The sequence below is a fragment of the Pholcus phalangioides genome, unplaced genomic scaffold, assembly GCF_987345545.1.
Source record: "Pholcus phalangioides strain wild (caught in Gottingen) unplaced genomic scaffold, Ppha-v1.0 ptg000041l_1, whole genome shotgun sequence".
NCBI classification, from domain to species: Eukaryota; Metazoa; Arthropoda; class Arachnida; order Araneae; family Pholcidae; genus Pholcus; species Pholcus phalangioides.
This window is the reverse complement of record NW_028301627.1, coordinates 266814-286112: the sequence shown is the minus strand read 5'-3', so window position 1 is coordinate 286112 and position 19299 is coordinate 266814. Positions and strand designations below refer to the sequence as shown.

The 19299-nt window shown below is 42.6% G+C and overlaps 1 protein-coding gene across 1 annotated transcript in view; it reads left to right on the top strand.

Annotated features, from left to right (window-relative positions):
- Nucleotides 1-15125: 15125 nt before the first annotated feature.
- Nucleotides 15126-19299, top strand: part of LOC149065010 (uncharacterized) — a 32589-nt gene continuing 28415 nt past the window's right edge. Inside the window, exon 1 of the mRNA XM_089254467.1 lies at nucleotides 15126-15187. The gene's annotated coding sequence lies outside the window, so the exon portion shown is untranslated. The remainder of the gene's footprint in view (nucleotides 15188-19299) is intronic.

Sequence of the window (19299 nt, the reverse complement as noted above, 5' to 3'; positions counted from 1 at the left end):
TCTCTCTCTCTCATACACGTCATCGGTTGCTTACGCCAGTGCAAGTACAGGGTTTGCTAAAAGTCCATGACAAGTTCGACGTCTTAAGCACACATAAAAGTGCTGTAGTGGTGGGTTGGTAAGATACGGAGTTAGAGATGGGAAGAGTTCAGGGTACATGGGTTCAAATCCACCCACCTCCAAATAATTGCACTTTTCGCCGCTGTGGTGGTCGAGTGGTTATAGTGCCGGACTCGTGGTGCGAGGATCCGGGTTCGAACCCCACAGTGGTGGTCGGCTGAAGTTGGTTTTCTGTGGTTCCCAACTTCAAGGCGCAAATGCGAGCCGATCTCCCCGTTAAAAAGTCTCGCCACAGAGAGCAACAGTCCTACAACGGTAAATCATTCAACCATAACACTTCACTCATAGTTAGTAAAACTAGGGGCAGATGACAGCACTACACATAACAAGCATTACACAGAAACAAACTTTACGTCAGGTTGCACTACACGTACATTCCCGCATGTACCGATTCGTTGGGGGGTTCCGCGGGGGGGGAGGTGCATGTGTGTTGTAGCAGTAGTAGGTAGGGGCTCGGGGATCCATGATGTTCTTAAGTCAGCCACCTCGTTGGGCAATTTGCCTGTTGTGGCGTTGCATTTGTATAAAATCAACAAATTGGAGTATGAAACGGGTTCGCAGTAGTATAGTATTTATTAGGGAGGGAATCGACTGCACTTTAGTTTTTGGATGATCTGCACTTTAAAACGGATGTTATCTTAGTTTTTTATGGTCATTTGTTTTGGTGCAGCTTGACCTAATTGGTACTTGCGCCAGTACAATTTAAATCCAATCCTTAAAACGGATATGCTTTGCACTTTAAAACGGATAATTTCCTCTAAGTATTCGTTTTACAGTGAAATAGCAAATTCTACGGAGTTTTTGTAATGACTTATAATCGCGATTACTAATCGTTGATTAATTATGACATAATAAAAAGCGAAATCATTAATTAAATAATGATAATTAATCATTATATTGAGTCCAACGGAATTTTTGCGGCAGTTAATTATTGTTAATATCAATCGCGAAGGGGCCGTTCAAGTATTACGTCATCATCGATGGGGAGAGGGGGGATTCCGATTTCCTGACTTTTAATGACAAGGGGGAGGGGGGTTTGGATAATGCTTACGAACCACCCTTTATGAAAATATGAAATATTCTTAATTTCATCTTACTCCTCGGTGAGCCAAAAACGAGAAAAAACCTTTCGATAGTTTGTTTTGTGGGCACTTGAAGTAACATTCCTCCCCCCTCCAGTATTGACAAGTGCCCTACACAGAGCCACTTTAGTAATCTCTAAATTTTTCGCGGATCCAAGTGATCTGGAAATGTGTCCGGGCCGCTTAAGTGCTCTGGAACTGTGCCACGCATCACTCAACTAATCCGTAATTATACGCCGCGGATCACTTAAATAATCTGAGAACGTGCCGCGGGTAACTTGAATGATTTAGAACCACACTGGGGGCCACTCAAGTGCTCTGAAACTACGTCAAATGTTACTCAAGGGATCTATCTCTAAATGTGTCACGGACCGCTTAGGTGTTCTGGAACTGTGTCCCGGGTCATTTAAGTGATCTGAAAATGTACCAGGGACCGCTTAAATGTTCTGGAATTGTACCAAGGGACACTTAAGCGGCGTGTGCGGAAAATTCACCGCCAGCAATTCACCGACCAACAATTCACCGCCATGCAATTCACCGCTAGGAAAATTCACCGACCGACAATTCACCGCCATGCAATTCACCGACAACAGTTCAATGCGAGTCAGTTAGCGAGGGAGTGAGCGATTGAGTTACTGAGTGAGTGAGTGACCGAGTGAGTGATTGAGCGAGTGAGTAAGTAATTGAGGAGTGACCGAGTCAGTGATTGAGTGACCGAGTGAGTGAGTGACCCAGTGAGTGAGTGACCGAGTAAGTAAGTGATTGAGTGACCGAGTGAGTGAGTGACCCAGTGAGTGAGTGACCCAGTGAGTGAGTGACCCAGTGAGTGAGTGACCGAGTAAGTAAGTGATTGAGTGACCGAGTGAGTGACCCAGTGAGTGACCGAGTGAGCGAGTGACCCAGTGAGTGACTGAATGACCGAGTAAGTAAGTGATTGAGTGACCGAGTGAGTAAGTGATTGAGCGGGTGAGTGAGTGACCCAGTAGTGACTTAGTGACCGAGTGAGTAAGTGATTGATCGAGTCAGTGAGTGAGTGACCCAGTAGGGACTTAGTGACCGAGTGAGTAAGTGATTGATCGAGTCAGTGAGTGAGTGACCCAGTAGTGACTTAGTGACCGAGTGAGTAAGTGATTGATCGAGTCAGTGATTGAGCGAGCGAGTAAATTGGTTAGTGAGTGAGGGAGTGAGTGAATTGGTTAGTGAGGGAGTGAGTGAGTGAATTGGTTATTGAGGGAGTGAGTGAATGGTCAGTAAGTGAGTGAGGGAGTGAGTGAGTGAATTGGTTATTGAGGGAGTGAGTGAATGGTCAGTAAGTGAGTGAGGGAGTGAGTGAATGGTCAGTAAGTGAGTGAGGGAGTGAGTGAATGGTGAGGGAGTGAGTGAATTGGTTAGTGAGGGAGTGAGTGAATTGGTTAGTGAGGGAGTGAGTGAATGGTCAGTAAGTGAGTGAGGGAGTGAGTGAATGGTCAGTAAGTGAGTGAGGGAGTGAGTGAATGGTCAGTAAGTGAGTGAGGGAGTGAGTGAATGGTCAGTAAGTGAGTGAGGGAGTGAGTGAATGGTCAGTAAGTGAGTGAGGGAGTGAGTGAATGGTCAGTAAGTGAGTGAGGGAGTGAGTGAATGGTCAGTAAGTGAGTGAGGGAGTGAGTGAATGGTCAGTAAGTGAGTGAGGGAGTGAGTGAATGGTCAGTAAGTGAGTGAGGGAGTGAGTGAATTGGTTAGTTAGTTAGTTTTTAACCTAGTAGTGTCACAAATGATTAAAAAATCCGATTGTTCCGAAAACGTATTTATGACGAAGTGTAGATTTGAAGACACTTGGATCGGGCGTCCTCTTCGTCGTGGTGGTCGTCGTCAGCCGCGCTTTGACATCGACATTTGGAACTGCTTTCAAGGAACGCGTAACGATTTACCAACAATTCTATAGAAGGATGGCATCGAGCGTTCCAACAGCAATTATCTGCTCACCACCCAGATATATGGAAGTTCGGATGGAGCAAATTGTAAGTGGACAAAACCATCACATTGATTAGGAGAAAGAAATACCGGGACTCTGCGCAGTGATTAAAGAATTTAGTTGATAAGTATCATCAAGGATGTGACATTAAAGACTATTTGAGAGCTCATAATGTACCATTTTAATTATGATATCAATATTTGTGAGAAGTGAATATTTTTCTCCCGTTTTTTCTTCCATTTTGCGTGTTATCTGTTTTTCTAGATTAGTAGATTGGAACCCTTTAATTATAAATATGTAAGGAAGAAAATCATGTCGAAAATTGTTAAATAAATACTGTATGTTTTGAATGAAAATTATGCCAGATATTACTAATTAAATATTGTAGGTTTTGATTGAAAATGACCAATTAAATATGCATGTAATGAAAGCTGTGTGAAAATTATCCTTCTAAAATACTCCTCTAACATTGCCCAAAAAGAATGCCATTTTTTATATCGTTTCTTGAAGCTGTGGTTCCGTGAGTTTCAGTTTTCGAAAATGTTATTTGTCACCCAAGAGGTTTTATGTCCAAGAATTGGATGTTTAAAACGAGATCATTTCACACGATTTTTGAACTCACGCATATAACTTTAAACAATATGAGGCTATGTCTTTCTTTTACCAGTTTTGCTGATTGAGAAAATTAAACTTATCTTTATATTCACTTTATTTCATTAATTTTTTTTCCAGCATCAGTAGTAGGACATAATTATATGGCCTCTACAAAACGAACTGCGTAGTAGTGAACTAATATGAGGTGGGGATCATACATAATCACCGGTAAATGTTAGAAAATAACTAAAAGAGCTCTAGAACAACATTCTAAAAGCGAAAGCAATACAGACAGACTCGGTTATAACGCCGAAATCCCGCGGAATCTTCGATGTCGTTATAACCGAGTTTAACTGTATTTAAAATACCGGTTTTAATAGGTGTGGCATCATCAACAACCAATTTCAATCCAATGCTGGATGTAGGTGTCCTCCTTAGATTTCCCCTCAAACGAAATGCGATATTTAATGAAATTTTCGGAACTTCTATATGGTAATATTGCAACAACAAATTTAACAACAAATTCAAGAAAACTTCGACTATAAACGAGTAAAACCGTGACATTTTTCAAAAAGTCTGTATGGAGAAGAAAAAACAGAAAAACCGGACTGTCACGGAAAATACGAGACAAAATGCGGGACATGTGGTCACCGATGCTTAGACTAGATTTTTAAAGATTTGTAAAATCACCCCTACCAACAGCGAGCTCTAAATCCACCCCCGTCTTCAACATATAGGCTTGTGTCATCTGCGAATGAAATTATTTTACCGTTCTACTTCATTTTACATAAATCATTAATATAAACCAGAAATAATTATGACCCGAGGGCCGATCCTTGTGGGTTTTAACCAATTATGTTTTAAACCAATATAGTACATTGCCTGCTGAGAAGTGTTTTTATTTGTTAGAATATTTAAATCAACATAATCGAATGTTCGTTTTAAGTCAAAGACTGTAAGTCAAATGTCAAAATTCAATCCCCCTAATAAAGAGGGGGGGGGGGGTTCAAAGGTTATATGGAGTAATCATCACTGAGCCGAAATCCCTGAAGCCATAAATATAAAATTTAGTAAGAATTGTATTTTATTACGAGTTGTTATCCGCGGCTTCGCTCGCGTGGATTTTGCAATCTCAAAATTACTCTCACCTCATAACCCCCATGGGTGATTAACTTTCAGAAATCCTGTCTTAGTGTGTATGTACATTATAAAATATAATACTAACTAAATTTCATATTTATGGCTTAAGCGACTTCGGCTCAGTGCTGATTGCTCCATATAACTTTTGAAACCCCCCCTTAGGGGGGTTGAATTTGGAAAAATCCCTTCTCAGTGAGTCTCTATTACAATATTGATCTAATGTCATATTTATAGCTTCAGCTGTTTCGGCTCGGCATGATTTCAACGTTGACCCCCCCCCCTCCCTTGTTGACCGAGAGGGGGGGCTCTTATGACGCCCTCAGGTTGTCGAATATGGTAAAACCATTTCTTACTGAGTAGTGAGTCTTTACGTCATGAAAAAAACTATTCACAATTCTTGTTTTGTCCTGTACATGTTTGTCTTGTGTCCAACCCCTCATTGTGGACCCCGCTTAGGCGGGGAGGGGTCCTCCCAGACGGGGCGTTGCTTCTAGCGTATGCTCTGTCTGGGACGCTGTCTACCTGCGTGTTTGCCGTGCGTGGAGACCCGTAAGGCTGGAGATGGGGATCCTGGTTAGCCTGATGCGCTAGCTTTGGCCTCGGATTCAGCCGAAACGGGAGGCTTGGATTAGCCCCGTCCAGGTCAATCGGCTGTGGTCGCCTCGGTGGCTGAAGGGGTTACACTACTGGGCAGGTAGAGGGGCCGGGCCTGCCGGACGTCGTTGAGGTTTGTTGGTGCTGCTTCACGACGATCTTGGATCTTGAACGCGTCTGCTCGCCTGCTTTGGTGGTGTATAGCTCCCACCTAACCTGACGTTGCTACTAACCTTCACCGGTTACGTGTGCGCGTCCCCTTGTAGGGCTCCATGGTGGGCATGGTGGGTGGGAGTGGAACCATACCCATTCAAATATGGGAAAAAAACAAAATGCACCAAAACGTCAAAGAACTGCTTCAAACCAAACACATGTCAATGTAACTGCTTCAAATTCATCAACTGTCTCATTTTTCTTTCTGCACTCTTCAGATGCTGAAAAACCGCTGGCCAAAGTATCACCATTTGTAATAGATAAAGCTCTCTATGGCACAGTTGGTACCTTAAAATCGGTGAAGGCCCTTCGTTCAGGAGACCTTCTCATCGAGACTAACACATCCAAACAAGCCGAACTCATTCAAAAGCTCACATCTCTCGGAGACATTCCAATAACAGTCAAAATCCATCCCACGTTGAATTATTCACGTGGTGTCATTTCAGATACTAACTTAATTAACATGGATGAAGAAGAACTAACACAAGAGCTGGCGTCTCAAGGCGTAACATCTGCCAAACATATTATGAGCCGCAAAGATGGCAATCCAGCTCCCACACGAAACATAATTCTCACATTCTCATCACCAACATTGCCGAAAGATATCAAAATAGGTTATTATAACCTCAAAATCCGGCCATACATTCCTAACCCTGTTCGATGCTTTAACTGCCAAAAATACGGTCACTCACGAACGGCGTGCCGCAGTCAACCCACCTGCGCAAATTGCGGTGAGAAGGACCACATTTCGGACAACTGCACTAATTCACCATTCAAGTGCGTCAATTGCGGTGGCGACCACCCCGCATTTGACAGAAAGTGTCCGAAATGGAATGAAGAAAAAGAGATCCAGAAGATCAAGGTCCTCAATAACATCTCATATATCGAAGCACGCCGTCGTATAACCTCTAACCAAACTCCAATAGGTAATAGATCATATTCTAATATGGTAACAAATCCATCATCAGCTAATATGACTAACAATGTCACCAAAGCATCCGTAACAACTCAGACTGAACCAATAGCTGATACATCAACTCAAACATCATCATCTAACCAACCGTGTAATAGTTGTGGCTGCTGTTGCTCTGCTGGATTACGGAGGGAGTCCACTACCTCCGAAGAAGAGGCAGGAAAAGCAACAGTGCACACATTCAAAAAACCTACGGTTACTAAACCCAAGATTAATTCTGGAAATAAATCTAAAAAGACCGGATATTCAAGAAAAGCAATACAGAGAGCAATAAAATGTCCCACCCTCAAGAATATGTCACTAATTGATGACAAGTCAATTGGTGACATGGATCTTGATAATCTATCAGAATCTGGTGGTACTCGCCGGAAACTAGACCGGAATAAATTTAAAGACCTCGAACCGTCTACTTCTACCTAATTTATGGCCAACATAATCCAATGGAACATTCGTGGTCTTAGATCCAATTATGAAGATCTCAAGGATTTGATCAATCACTATCATCCTGTTTGCGTGGCACTCCAGGAAACTTTTACGAAGCCCTCGGAGACATGGAACATCAGGCGACATTCCCTGTTTCGTATTGACTACGATGACGGGAGTAGAGCTTGCCGCGGTGTTGCTCTGCTGGTTCCACATCACGTGTCGTCGCGCGTTCTAACGCTGCGCACGAACCTGCAAGCCATCGCGGTGGAAATTTCTACTGGCCTAAGAATTACCATCTGTTCCATTTATTTGCCACCAAATGACACCATCTTACAGAGAGATCTAGAAGATCTGATTGATCAATTACCTCCACCATTTTTTCTTCTTGGAGACTTCAATGCTCATAACATGATATGGGGTTCTAACAGCAACACCCCTCGTGGGGAAATGGTAGAACGGCTGTTAGAAGACATGGACCTTGCCATCATGAATGATGGCAGTTTCACTCATTTCCATGCCCCAAACAATAGTTTCACTGCAATAGATTTATCGTTATGCTCACCTTCACTCTTGCCCAACTGGTCCTGGTCGGTTGATCCGGACCTCCACGGGAGCAATCATTTCCCTCTAGTGGTTAAGTGCCTTGATCGAAGCCATAGCATACCTGAGGGTCCTCCTCGGTGGAAGCTTGTGGCCGCCCGATGGGCAGACTTCACGGTCAAGGCTGAAATCACGGAGGATATGGTTTCGCAACCCGACGTCGACCATTGTGTCGACCTTGTGACCAGTTGTATGATCTCAGCAGCCAATGAAACAATACCCAAAGTCTCCTCGAAACTTCCTAAATTTCCTAAACCTTGGTGGAACCACGAATGTAATCTTACGATTAAAGCACAAAAGAAAGCATGGAGTAGGTTCCGGCGGTATCCTACCCATGACAACAAGTTGGCATTTTTAAAAGCAAAGGCGATAGCGAGAAGAACCAGGCGCCAGGCTCAACGCGAGTCCTGGCACAAGTTTACCACGGGAATCAATTCATCTACTTCATCTAAAGTCATTTGGGACCGGATCCGAAAAATCAATGGTCATTATCAGTCTCATCCGATCACTATTTTAAACACCAATGGCACTATCATCAGCGATGTGAGGGATATTGCGGATACCATCGCCGCCCATTTCGCCACTGTCTCCAGTGATGCGAACTATCCCCCATCGTTTCATCCCATTAAATCATTAGCCGAACGTACATCGTACACCTTCCGGCCTTTTACACCGGAGGGGTACAATTCATTGTTCACCCTTCATGAACTGACGACGGCCTTGCAGCGAAGTCCTGACTCAGCTGTAGGGCCCGATGCTATTCATTATTCCATGATTCGGCATCTCTCACCAGAATCACTGTCACATTTACTCTTTTTATTCAATCGGATCTGGCTCAGTCATTCATTTCCTGACACCTGGCGAGCAGCCATAGTTCTTGCATTCCCGAAGCCTGGCAAAAATCCTCAACAACCGAACAGTTACAGACCTATTGCTTTGACCAGTTGTTTATGTAAGCTCATGGAACGCATGGTCAACTATCGCCTTATGCACTACCTTGAGGTTAACAATATTTTATGTAAACATCAAAGCGGCTTTAGACGGTTCAGGTCCACAACATGCAATATGTTACGCCTTGAGACATCAATAAGACAAGCATTTGTGAAGAGGGAGCATATGCTAGCCATATTTTTTGACATAGAAAAGGCCTACGACCGTACTTGGAGGCACGGAATTCTTTCCGACCTCTATAATTGCGGCTTGCGGGGCAACTTGCCCATTTTCATTAAGAACTTTCTTGCTCGCCGCATCTTTCAGGTACGGATCGGAAGCACGTTATCAGCTCCCCAAATCCAAGAACAAGGTGTACCTCAAGGTAGCATTTTAAGTGTAACACTTTTTATTTTAAGACTCAACGGGGTGTTGAACCAACTCCCGTTGTCAGTCACTGGCGCACTATACGTGGATGATCTGTTGATATCATATCAATCAGTGAATATGAGGTCAGCCGTGAGACAATTACAAACCGCACTCAACAAGATCAGCAAGTGGGCTCATAATAACGGCTTCTCTTTCTCCGCTGACAAAACCGTCGCTGTGCATTTTTGCCGGCGTCGTGAGCTTCATGATGACCCACAATTATTTTTAAATAATAGTCAAATACCTATTGTAGAGAATACAAAATTCCTCGGCATTACATTTGACAAGAAACTTACATTTAAACCTCATATTTCACAGTTGAGAGCTCGTTGCATGAAGACGATGAACCTCTTGAAGGTCATCTCTTCTACATCGTGGGGAGCTGACCGTAAGTCGCTCCTCCACTTACACAAAGCTTTAATAAGATCGAAGCTCGACTACGGCTCCATTGTATACGGGTCGGCACCTCGGAGCTATCTGAGTGTGCTCGACCCAGTCCACCATCTCGCTCTCCGCATTTGCTCTGGAGCTTTCCGAACTTCTCCCATGGAAAGCCTGTATGTCGAATGCAACGAGCCATCACTGACATCAAGACGCCAACAACTTTCTTTGAAATATTATATCAAAATGAAGTCTTTACCAGGTCATCCACTTCATAATGTCATTTTCAATCCGTCATTTCATAGACTTTTTGCTGCTCGACCTTCATGTGTTCCATCTTACGGTCTTCGTATGAGGGCACTTGTAGAAGAAATACAAATAGACATCAGTCGTGTGGCCCCAGTTGCTTGGCAACTGGCACCATGGGAGCAGTCTCTGCCAGATGTCTCTCTTTCATTATCGTTATACCCCAGAGCCACCACAGCAGATGTTATATATCGACAGATATTCTTCAGGCACAGGGGTAGGTACAATAGGTACTTCCCCATATATACCGATGGCTCCAAGGGCCCTGGCCATGTCGGTTGTGCCTACATCTGCTGTGAGGAGACATCTTTCAAACTTCACGACACATTCTCTATTTATTCGGCAGAACTGTACGCAATCCTTCAGGCTCTACGTCATATACGACGCAAACGCCACCGACGATGCATCATTTATAGCGACTCTCTCAGCGCATTGCAAGCACTGTGTTCCTTCACTTTTCACACTCATCCATTCATTCATGCCATTTTTCATGAACTGCATCACCTCATTCATCACGGTACCACAGTAAAATTTTACTGGGTACCAAGTCATGTAGGAATACCGGGCAACGAAAAAGCAGACAACGCAGCTCGAACAACAACTAACATTGATAATAGCCTTCTGGTACCTGCCAGTGACCACTTCTCAATCCTCCGGGAAGTGATGCATCGCCGCTGGCAGGATCATTGGAACAATCAAAGTAATAATAAACTTCATGCCATCAAGCCCACACTTGGCCACTGGCGTTCGAGCTGCAGAACTAACCGAAAGGAGGAAGTTCTGCTTGCCCGGTTACGCATAGGACACAGTCGCCTCACACAATCATATTTGTTATTACGAGAGAGTCAACCAGAGTGCCCTCATTGTCAAAGTCCATTGACCATTGCTCATGCTTTTACTTGTTCACATCATCGTCATCATTTTACGACCGCTTTTGGTCACAATCATCTTTCACTTCGTGACATTTTATCTGACCATTGCGATGCATCTCGCATTTTTAAATTCATCAAAGCCATTGGTTTTTATGACAAATTATAGTTTTTACAATTCATGTCATTGTTTTATGTTTCACGTTGCTTTTTTATCATGCACAGTTTTTGTTTTGACATGACAAAAGGACATTTTTTTAATTTTTATATTTGTTTTGGCGCAGTTTGACCAAATTGGTCCTTGCGCCAATAAACCCAAAATCCAATCCAATCCTATTCACAAAATTTGATATTTACAGCTTCAGCGGTTTTGGCCACTTCATCAGCGTGCTATGGAAAGGGACACGTGAAAGCACCAGCTTACTGAAGAAGCGAATTTTATAATAATAAAGCAACAAAAAACAAATGTGATTCATCAAGTAACCCCAGAAAACTTCCCCATGGGGGGTCCCCAAACTCCAATTCGTTGAATTTTAGTGGGGGCCCTGACTGGGCATATATATTTCAGAAATACAGCAACCCGAATCCGTATCATCTGAATTTCTTCTCATAAAGTCATTATTTAAACTTTCCGATATATCTTTAGGATATGGCACTTACTCACTCAATAGATCACTCACTCACTTAGCAGCTCGCTCGCTCACTCACTCACGGACTGACTTACTCGCTCATTGAATCAGTAACCCACTCGCTCACTGAATCACTTACTCACTCAGTCACTCACTGGGTCACTCATTCCTTCGATAACTGACTCGCATCGAAATGTCGTCGGCGAATTTTCCTGGCGGTGAATTGTTGGTCGGTGAATTTTCCTAGTGGTGAATTGTTGGTCGGTGAATTTTCCTAGTGGTGAATTGCATGGCGGTGAATTTTCCTAGTGGTGAATTGCATGGCGGTGAATTGTTGGTCGGTGAATTGCATGGCGGTGAATTTTCCGAGCGGTGAATTGCATGGTGGTGAATTTTCCGTAAACCCTTAAGCGGCGATCTGTAGATGTGCCGCTTAGTTAATTTTTTTACAAAATTAGGTTTGAGGAGGGCAGGTCGCATCAGATAATCCACAGGGCCATATTTGCTTCGCGGACCAAGGGCCTTTATGCGATTTATCATTATATGGCTTAGAGGGTGGTCGCAATGAATTTATTAAAGATAAATTTTGAGTTCACAGCCTTCAAATAACATTGAAATTAACAGAAATTGATTATAATAACATATAAAGGTATTCTCTTCCGAATTTTCAATTAAAAAAATATTTTTCTGCATTAAAAATATAAATTTTTGATCGCGGGGGGCACGAACCCCCTATACCCCCAACCTCTGTGTATGTCTCTGATCTCACCAATATGCGTTAGGATTCATAAGGTCAGAGCTGATCACGAAATTTTGCTGACAAGTGGGGAGGGGGTCAGAGTTTTGCTTACTTTTGCTGACAAGGGGGGAGGGGGTCAAAAATGGCTACAATTTGCTTACGTAATACTTGAACGGCCCCTAATTCGTTGACATGTAATAAAAGTGAAATCACCAATTAATCGTCAATGAATTAACTATAATTAGCGATTACAATAAATCCAACGGAGTTTTTGTAATGATCAATTATCTTTTTTCTATTCGTCAATTATTTGTGACATAATGAAAGTTTAATCGTTAATTGGTGATTATTTACGATTAATTAACAATGTTACGGGGGGGTGGTGGAATCCTGTGCGAATCGGTGTAAAGATAATCACTACAGAGCAAGAGCTATGGTCACTCCCTACGGTCGTGATGACACGCCTCTCATGAATTTAATTTTTTCTAAATTCGTACTCATCTCCAAGGAGATGAACCATGTGTCCAAATGTGTATGCGTCTCCGATGACCATTCTATAAATGTGTACTCGTCTCCGATGACCATTCTATAAATGTGTACTCGTCTCCGATGACCATTCTATAAATGTGTACTCGTCTCCGATGACCATTCTATAAATGTGTACTCGTCTCCGATGACCATTCTATAAATGTGTACTCGTCTCCGATGACCATTCTATAAATGTGTACTCGTCTCCGATGATTTTCCTAAATGTTTACTCTTCTCCGATGGCCTTTTTAAATGTGTGCTGGTCTCCGATGATTTTCCTAAATGTGTATTCATCTCCGATGACCTTTTCAAATGGGTATTCGTCTCCGTTAACCTTTCTAACGCATCACCTCCGATGCATTAATCTTCTCAAATGTGTACACCCCTCCCACACATGAACTTAATCTTTTATAATTACGTACTCATCGCCGATGAGCTTAATAATTTTCTAAATATGTACCCAAATCCAATGAGCTTAACATTTTCTATATTTCCCCTTACTCACGATGAGCTTAATTTTTCTAAATGAATATTCATCTCCGATGTGCTTAATCTTTCTAAATGTGTATTTCTCTCCCCAGTGCCGTCTTAGCACATGGGGATCGGGGCCTCATAAAAATGAGATCTGATTAAAAAATTTACTAGAATTTACCAGATAGGGCCTCAGAAAAAACATTTGGCCGGGGGCCCATGATGATCTTAAGACGGCTCTGCCTCTCCGATGAGCTTTGTAAATGCGTGCAAATATTCATTGAGCTTAACCATTTCTAAATGTTCAGGCTACTCGTCTCCGATGAGCTTATTCTTTTCTAAATGTGTACTCGCCTCCAGTGGGCTTAATCTTTCCTAATTGTGTAAAAACACCTCTCATGAGCTTAATCTTTTCTATAAATGTCTAATCATCTCCGATGAGCTGAACCATTTCCAAATGTATACTCGTCTCCGATGAGCTGAACCGTTTCCAAACGTGTAATCGTCTCCGATGAGCATTCTAAATGTGCACTCGTCTCGATGAGCTTTCTAAATGTGCACTCGTCTCGATGAGCTTTCTAAATGTGCACTCGTCTCGATGAGCTTTCTAAATGTGCACTCGTCTCGATGAGCTTCTTATATGTGTACAGAGCTCGCTTGAGGTCGATAATTTCAAAATGTGTGCTCGTCTCCCATGCGCTGAATCTTCTCTAAATGTGTACACGCCTCCTATATGAACTCTTTTCTAACTATGTGCTCATCGCCGGTGTGGTGAAATCTGTTAAATGGTGAGGTTAAATAAAAAAAATGGATTTGTCACCAGAGTGAAGAATACCTGAAAAGAGAGAAGAGGTAAAATGGCAAGACAAAAAAAATACCAAGAAAAATTTCATTCCGGAAACTCGGTGTGGTTATCAAGACTTATATAAAATCACATTTAATAATTCATTACATAGGAGCACCTCGTTGGTACAGCGTCACATCTTGAATCCGCTCACGCTAGGTGCCCGGTTTCACATTTTCACACCTTGGCGATGACGAGGTCGCCAAGTGTACAAGACTGAGCTCGCCGCTGGTGTACGTGACTGTCCTTTCGTACAGTAGCGGTCACTGTAACCGGTGCTTTCTGGTTCTTGCCGTGCCTGTACAATGGACCTGGCCTTGAATTAGCGATGATAGTGCGCCCTGAGTTGGTAGAAGGTTGGCAACCCCTATTTGCTGCGGAGACATGCAGTCTGGTTGATTGTTGCGAGTTTGAGAGCGATGTATACAGTTGAATGACGTTTTGTGCCGACAAAAGGTACCGCTCGTTCTCTGTAGCGACCACACATTTTCTTGGGGGAGGTATATGAGTCAATTTTGCGATCGGAGTCGAGTACGAAAATAAAATAAAAATAATGCAAATTCATGCCTGTGATGGCATGACAGCCTTGTGTGGTCAGCTTTGTGTGAATACGCCTTCATGTCTAAGTGACTCTTTTGGTCACTCACACGTTTGCATAACCTTTTGGTCATTCCCAAGCTCACACACTCTGGTTCACTCTCGTGGTCGCTTACGATCACGGTCCCTCACTTTCTAGGTCAATCTCTCTAATCATTCATATGCTTTAGGTCACACTTTTAGTCGCTCACTGACCTGGTCCTTCGCACTCTAGATTACTCTTTTGTTCACTCACATGCTTGCACGCACTTTTGTTAACTCACATGCTCACAAACAACTATCAGTCACTCACTGACGTAATAATTCGCTCTCTGGGGAGGGGTGGATTTACAGTGAGCTATACAGTTCTTGCCGTCCTTCTCCCATTCTCATATTTTTTTCGGCCACACATTCCTCAAATTTGTCGCCCTTCCGAACTAGTCACCCCCCCCCCGTAAATATGCCGCTACAACTGAAACACCAAGAGACAAGTATTAACTAAAGCTACCTACGTGTCAGTACCTGATTCGTCCGTTGCGAAATTCATTCCACTCTTCCTTTGTTTGAGATTGGATCGATGTAGAAATGTCTCTTAACAGTCGCTTTCGTCAATCTTGATTATTTGTCAATAGCATTTCTTCCCAACGTTTTAAGAAGAAGAATGGGACCAAGCAACAACCACCTGTCACGCGCCGCTGTATAAATTCAAGCGCTCTACACCCATCTAGTCCATTTTGCAACGTCGTCTGATCAAGGAAAGCTGCTTGACTTGCTTTGCTGAACAATTAGCAGGTAAATATAGTTTATTTTTTTTCTTCCTGATCTTGAATGTCTTGATACTGAACCCGGGTTCGACGCAGGGCCCTGGCCAAAAAGTTGAATTATGGGGGTAGGGGGGGTTTCCGACTTGGTTCAATGATTTCCAGTTGGTTCGGAAACATAAACTGTTCTCATTTGCCGCCCCCCCCCCCCCACCCAAATGATGAAACTCGGCAAATGGGATGTGGGACGTTCTGCTAACATTGATTTTCTGTGGCTTTCCAGCTCCGAGAGGTGCGAATACGAGTCAATTTCAAGAATTTTCTACGCGGTGTCAAAATGTGCGAAACACCAAGCAGAAGTTATCGATTTGCGTCCAGTATTAGCTTCTAGTAAAGGCAAACCTCGTTAATGAGCCACTCTTGAGAGACCAGAAATATGACCTCGTAAGCGGAGTGACTCGTTAAACGGAGTAAGCCATGGGCGTGCAGATTCCTGTCTCGCCATTGATGTATTTATGCAGAAAATACCATATTTCAGTTAATCAAACGCGTTCAGTCATAAAATCGATTACTCAAGCTTTTTATAATCAATTAATGTTTATTTGCTACATGATTACGCATTTAAATATCACAAAATATTATCTTCTTCGATTCTTAAAAATTCGCAAAATTGTCCAAATGTTTTTGGAAACCAAAGTATTGTCGTCTTGTATCAACACCACCTGTAGAACAAGGTCTAAGCACGAAGCTCGTAACGTCACTGAAGAAGGCCATTTCACCTATTGCCATCGGATATAGCAGGCCGACGCATGCGATATCTCCACCTTTTTTTTGCAGTACATCAATGGCAATAGGAGAAATGGCCTTCTTCACTGACGTCACAAGCTTCGCGCGGAGGCCTTGCTCTACAGATGGTGTTGCTTGCATGGTAGTTTAATACTTTTGGAACATTATAAATGAAAGTAAAATAACCTTTTTGAGAGCTTGGAAAAAAAATCGTGTTTATTTTTTAACTGAAAAGAAAAGAAAAAACACTGCCGAGTTTTGTTCGTGTTGAAGACGTAGCTCAAGAAGTGATTCTTTTCTCCAAAGAAGATAGAAATTGGAAGTCTCTGTCTGTTGTTCTTTCCAGTCTCTATGCAAATTATCTTAATTGATCATTTTTGTCGCACCACGGCCATTTTCTGCACACGGGGGCTAATTAGACCGGGACCTACAATTTATTGCCGATTCCGAATGGCAGGCTTGTTTTTTTTATACTCATCCAGAGGTTGGCCGCTGTGGTGGTCGAGTGGAGTGGTTATAGTGACGGACTCCCGATGCGAGGATCCGGGTTCGAACCCCACAGTGGTGGTCGGCTGAAGTTGGTTTTCTGTGGTTCCCAACTTCAAGGCGCAAATGCGAGCCGATCTCCCCGTTAAAAAGTCTCGCCACAGAGAGCAACAGTCCTACAACGATAAATCATTCAATCATAACACTTCACTCATAGTTAGAAAAACTGGTGGCAGATGGCAGCACTACACATAACAAGCATTACAGAGAAACAAAAAACTTCACGTCAGGTTTCACTACACGTACACGCACATTCCCGCATGTACCGATTCGTTGGGGGGGGCGGGGTGCATGTGTGGTGTAGTAGTAGTAGTAGTAGGTAGGGCCTCCAAAAAATGGCTCGGGGATCCATGATGTTCTTAAGTCAGCCACCTCGTTGGGAAATTTGCCTGTTGTGGCGTTGTATTTGTATCCGCTAACCCCTCGATGGGGGACTCCCTGCGGTAGCAATTTTTTGCTGCGGTCAAGTCGCCTATTTTTGTTGTACCTGTGTGTCACAGGAAAGTTTTCTGACAAGGACGAACCGGGTATCGAACTCGCGACACCTCTAAACATCCTTTGGTACTTTAAGAGAGTATCTTATCGACCGGGATACCGCGCCCCAATTTTCTTAATAGGTTGATTTTTCACATTCCTCCGCTATAACGTTGCTTTGTCTTTAAAGGTGGTAAGCGACCTTTTTTTAGATTTTGAGATCATTCCGACAGTAGGACGAACACAGGGAAACAGATGCTTTTCAATCGTACAGCTAAGATTTGTTTAAAAAGTCAAAAAACCGACAAATATATATATATATTGAGCGGCTTATAACCTAAACGGTTTTTTTTCCCCTGTGTGTAAAAAAACAAAACAAAAACCATGGCGAATTTCTGCCATGGACACTTTTTCAGCAAAAGCTGCCCAAGAACCGCAACTCGCAAAGAAAAAAAAAACGCCGCTATATACCATTCCTAAATGAGAAGTAGACCAATGATGAAAGATAGATTTTGTGAAAAGCTTGCAGTTAAAGGGGGGGGGGGGGGGAATGGAGGCTACAGTGTCTTCTTCTCGAATTGCTAGGTAGATTTTTGACGTGGTAAGAGTAAACGTTGAACTTTATCGTGTATATTGTGCGAAGAGTTTCTGATTTTAGTGGTAATTTTCGAAAGGGTACTTTCATAAAAATGATCCGGTGAGCAGAGTGACGCATTACCCAGGTGATGCACTAAGGGGGGTTTGACTGTACTAGTTAAACTTTTATTGAGTGTTTGAACTGTTGTTACTGGGTAAGAGAGTCGTCGATACATGACAGCTTGAGACATGGGAACAAACACGACCACTAGGACAAGGGAACTTTTCTAACCACAAGAACAAGGGAACTTATATAATCGCATGAGCAAGGGAAGTTATATAGCCGCACACAAGAACAATGAAATTTATATAACTGCGAGGAAAGAGAACTTGCAAGGACAGGGGAACTTATATCACCACTAGGAAAAGGGAAACTCACAAGACCATTGGGAAAAGGGAACTTATGTGACCGCTGGAACAAAAAAAACTCTCAAAACAGCTAAGACAAGGTAACAAATAAGACTGTTCGGACAAGGGAACTTGTAAGGGAACTACTAACCGTATGATAAGGGAACTGACACGATCGCTAGGACCAGGGTATTTGTATAACCACAAGAGTAAGAGAACTTGAGTGATCGCAAGGACAAGCGAACTTGTACAACCTCTAGGACAAAACGGCTGACACGACCACTAGGATATGGTAACTTATACAGGCTTGTCCTGTAAGTGCTAATGCGGCCTTTATCTTACCAATCGTACGTCGTAGAGGGTATGGTTTCAGCTTCAAAAATGCTCAAAATATGTTCAAAAATTACACTGTGCCAGTTTTGAGAGTGAAAATACAGTGTGTCACAAAATTTAAAACCTTAATTCTTATACAACTCCCTTGTCCTCTAAGTTCAAGTTATAAAGTTGTTGCCCTGTCTTTCCTGAAGGCACCAAAAGAAGTTTCCAAGTGCAATATTCGCTGAGGCATTTGGATTCAAAAAATCGGGGAAAAGTTGGGAAAGAACAGCGTAAAAACGGGAGAAAGGAGTGTTCTTTCATAACTTTTCTCCGATTTTTGGATTCGAATATCTTGATGGATATTGCGCTTAGAAACATGGAATTTTTTTCTTGTTGGCCTTGGAAGATTCAGGATAACAACTTTCTAATTGTAAATTAGAAGACAAGGGGGCCGTTTAAAAATTTAGATTTTTTTATTTTGTGACGCACTGTGTTTTCACTGTCAAAAACGGGTATAGAGTAAATTTATGAACGCCTTTAAGCATATTTTAAACTGAAACCAAACCACTACGACGGACGGTTGGTGAGATGAAGGCCACGTTATCACTTACAGGACACCTTGTATAACTGCTAGGACAAGGCAAATTGCATGAAGCACTTGATCAAGGTAACTTATATTACTGCTTCGGACAAAGGAACAGCGGTTTCTTTGCCCGAAACGGACTTTTTAAACGGTTTTAAACTTTTAGCGGTTGCAAGGACAAAGAGTCAACGACTAAATGATTACTGGGGATCGCAAAGGACCACTGCAAATTTTTAAGGGTGAGGGAACCACTGGTAAAAGATCGATAGGTTTAGCTAGCAGTCGGTGAATTATCTCTAGCGCAAAGGTGTCGGTGCTGAATGATCACTAAGTGCCAAAGGTTTCAGAGCCACTGGAGTAAGTGGAATTCAAATTTAATTTTGCGGCTGTAATTGTGAACACATTTGATAGATAATGTGTATTACGGAAATCCACATTACAGGGAGGATGTA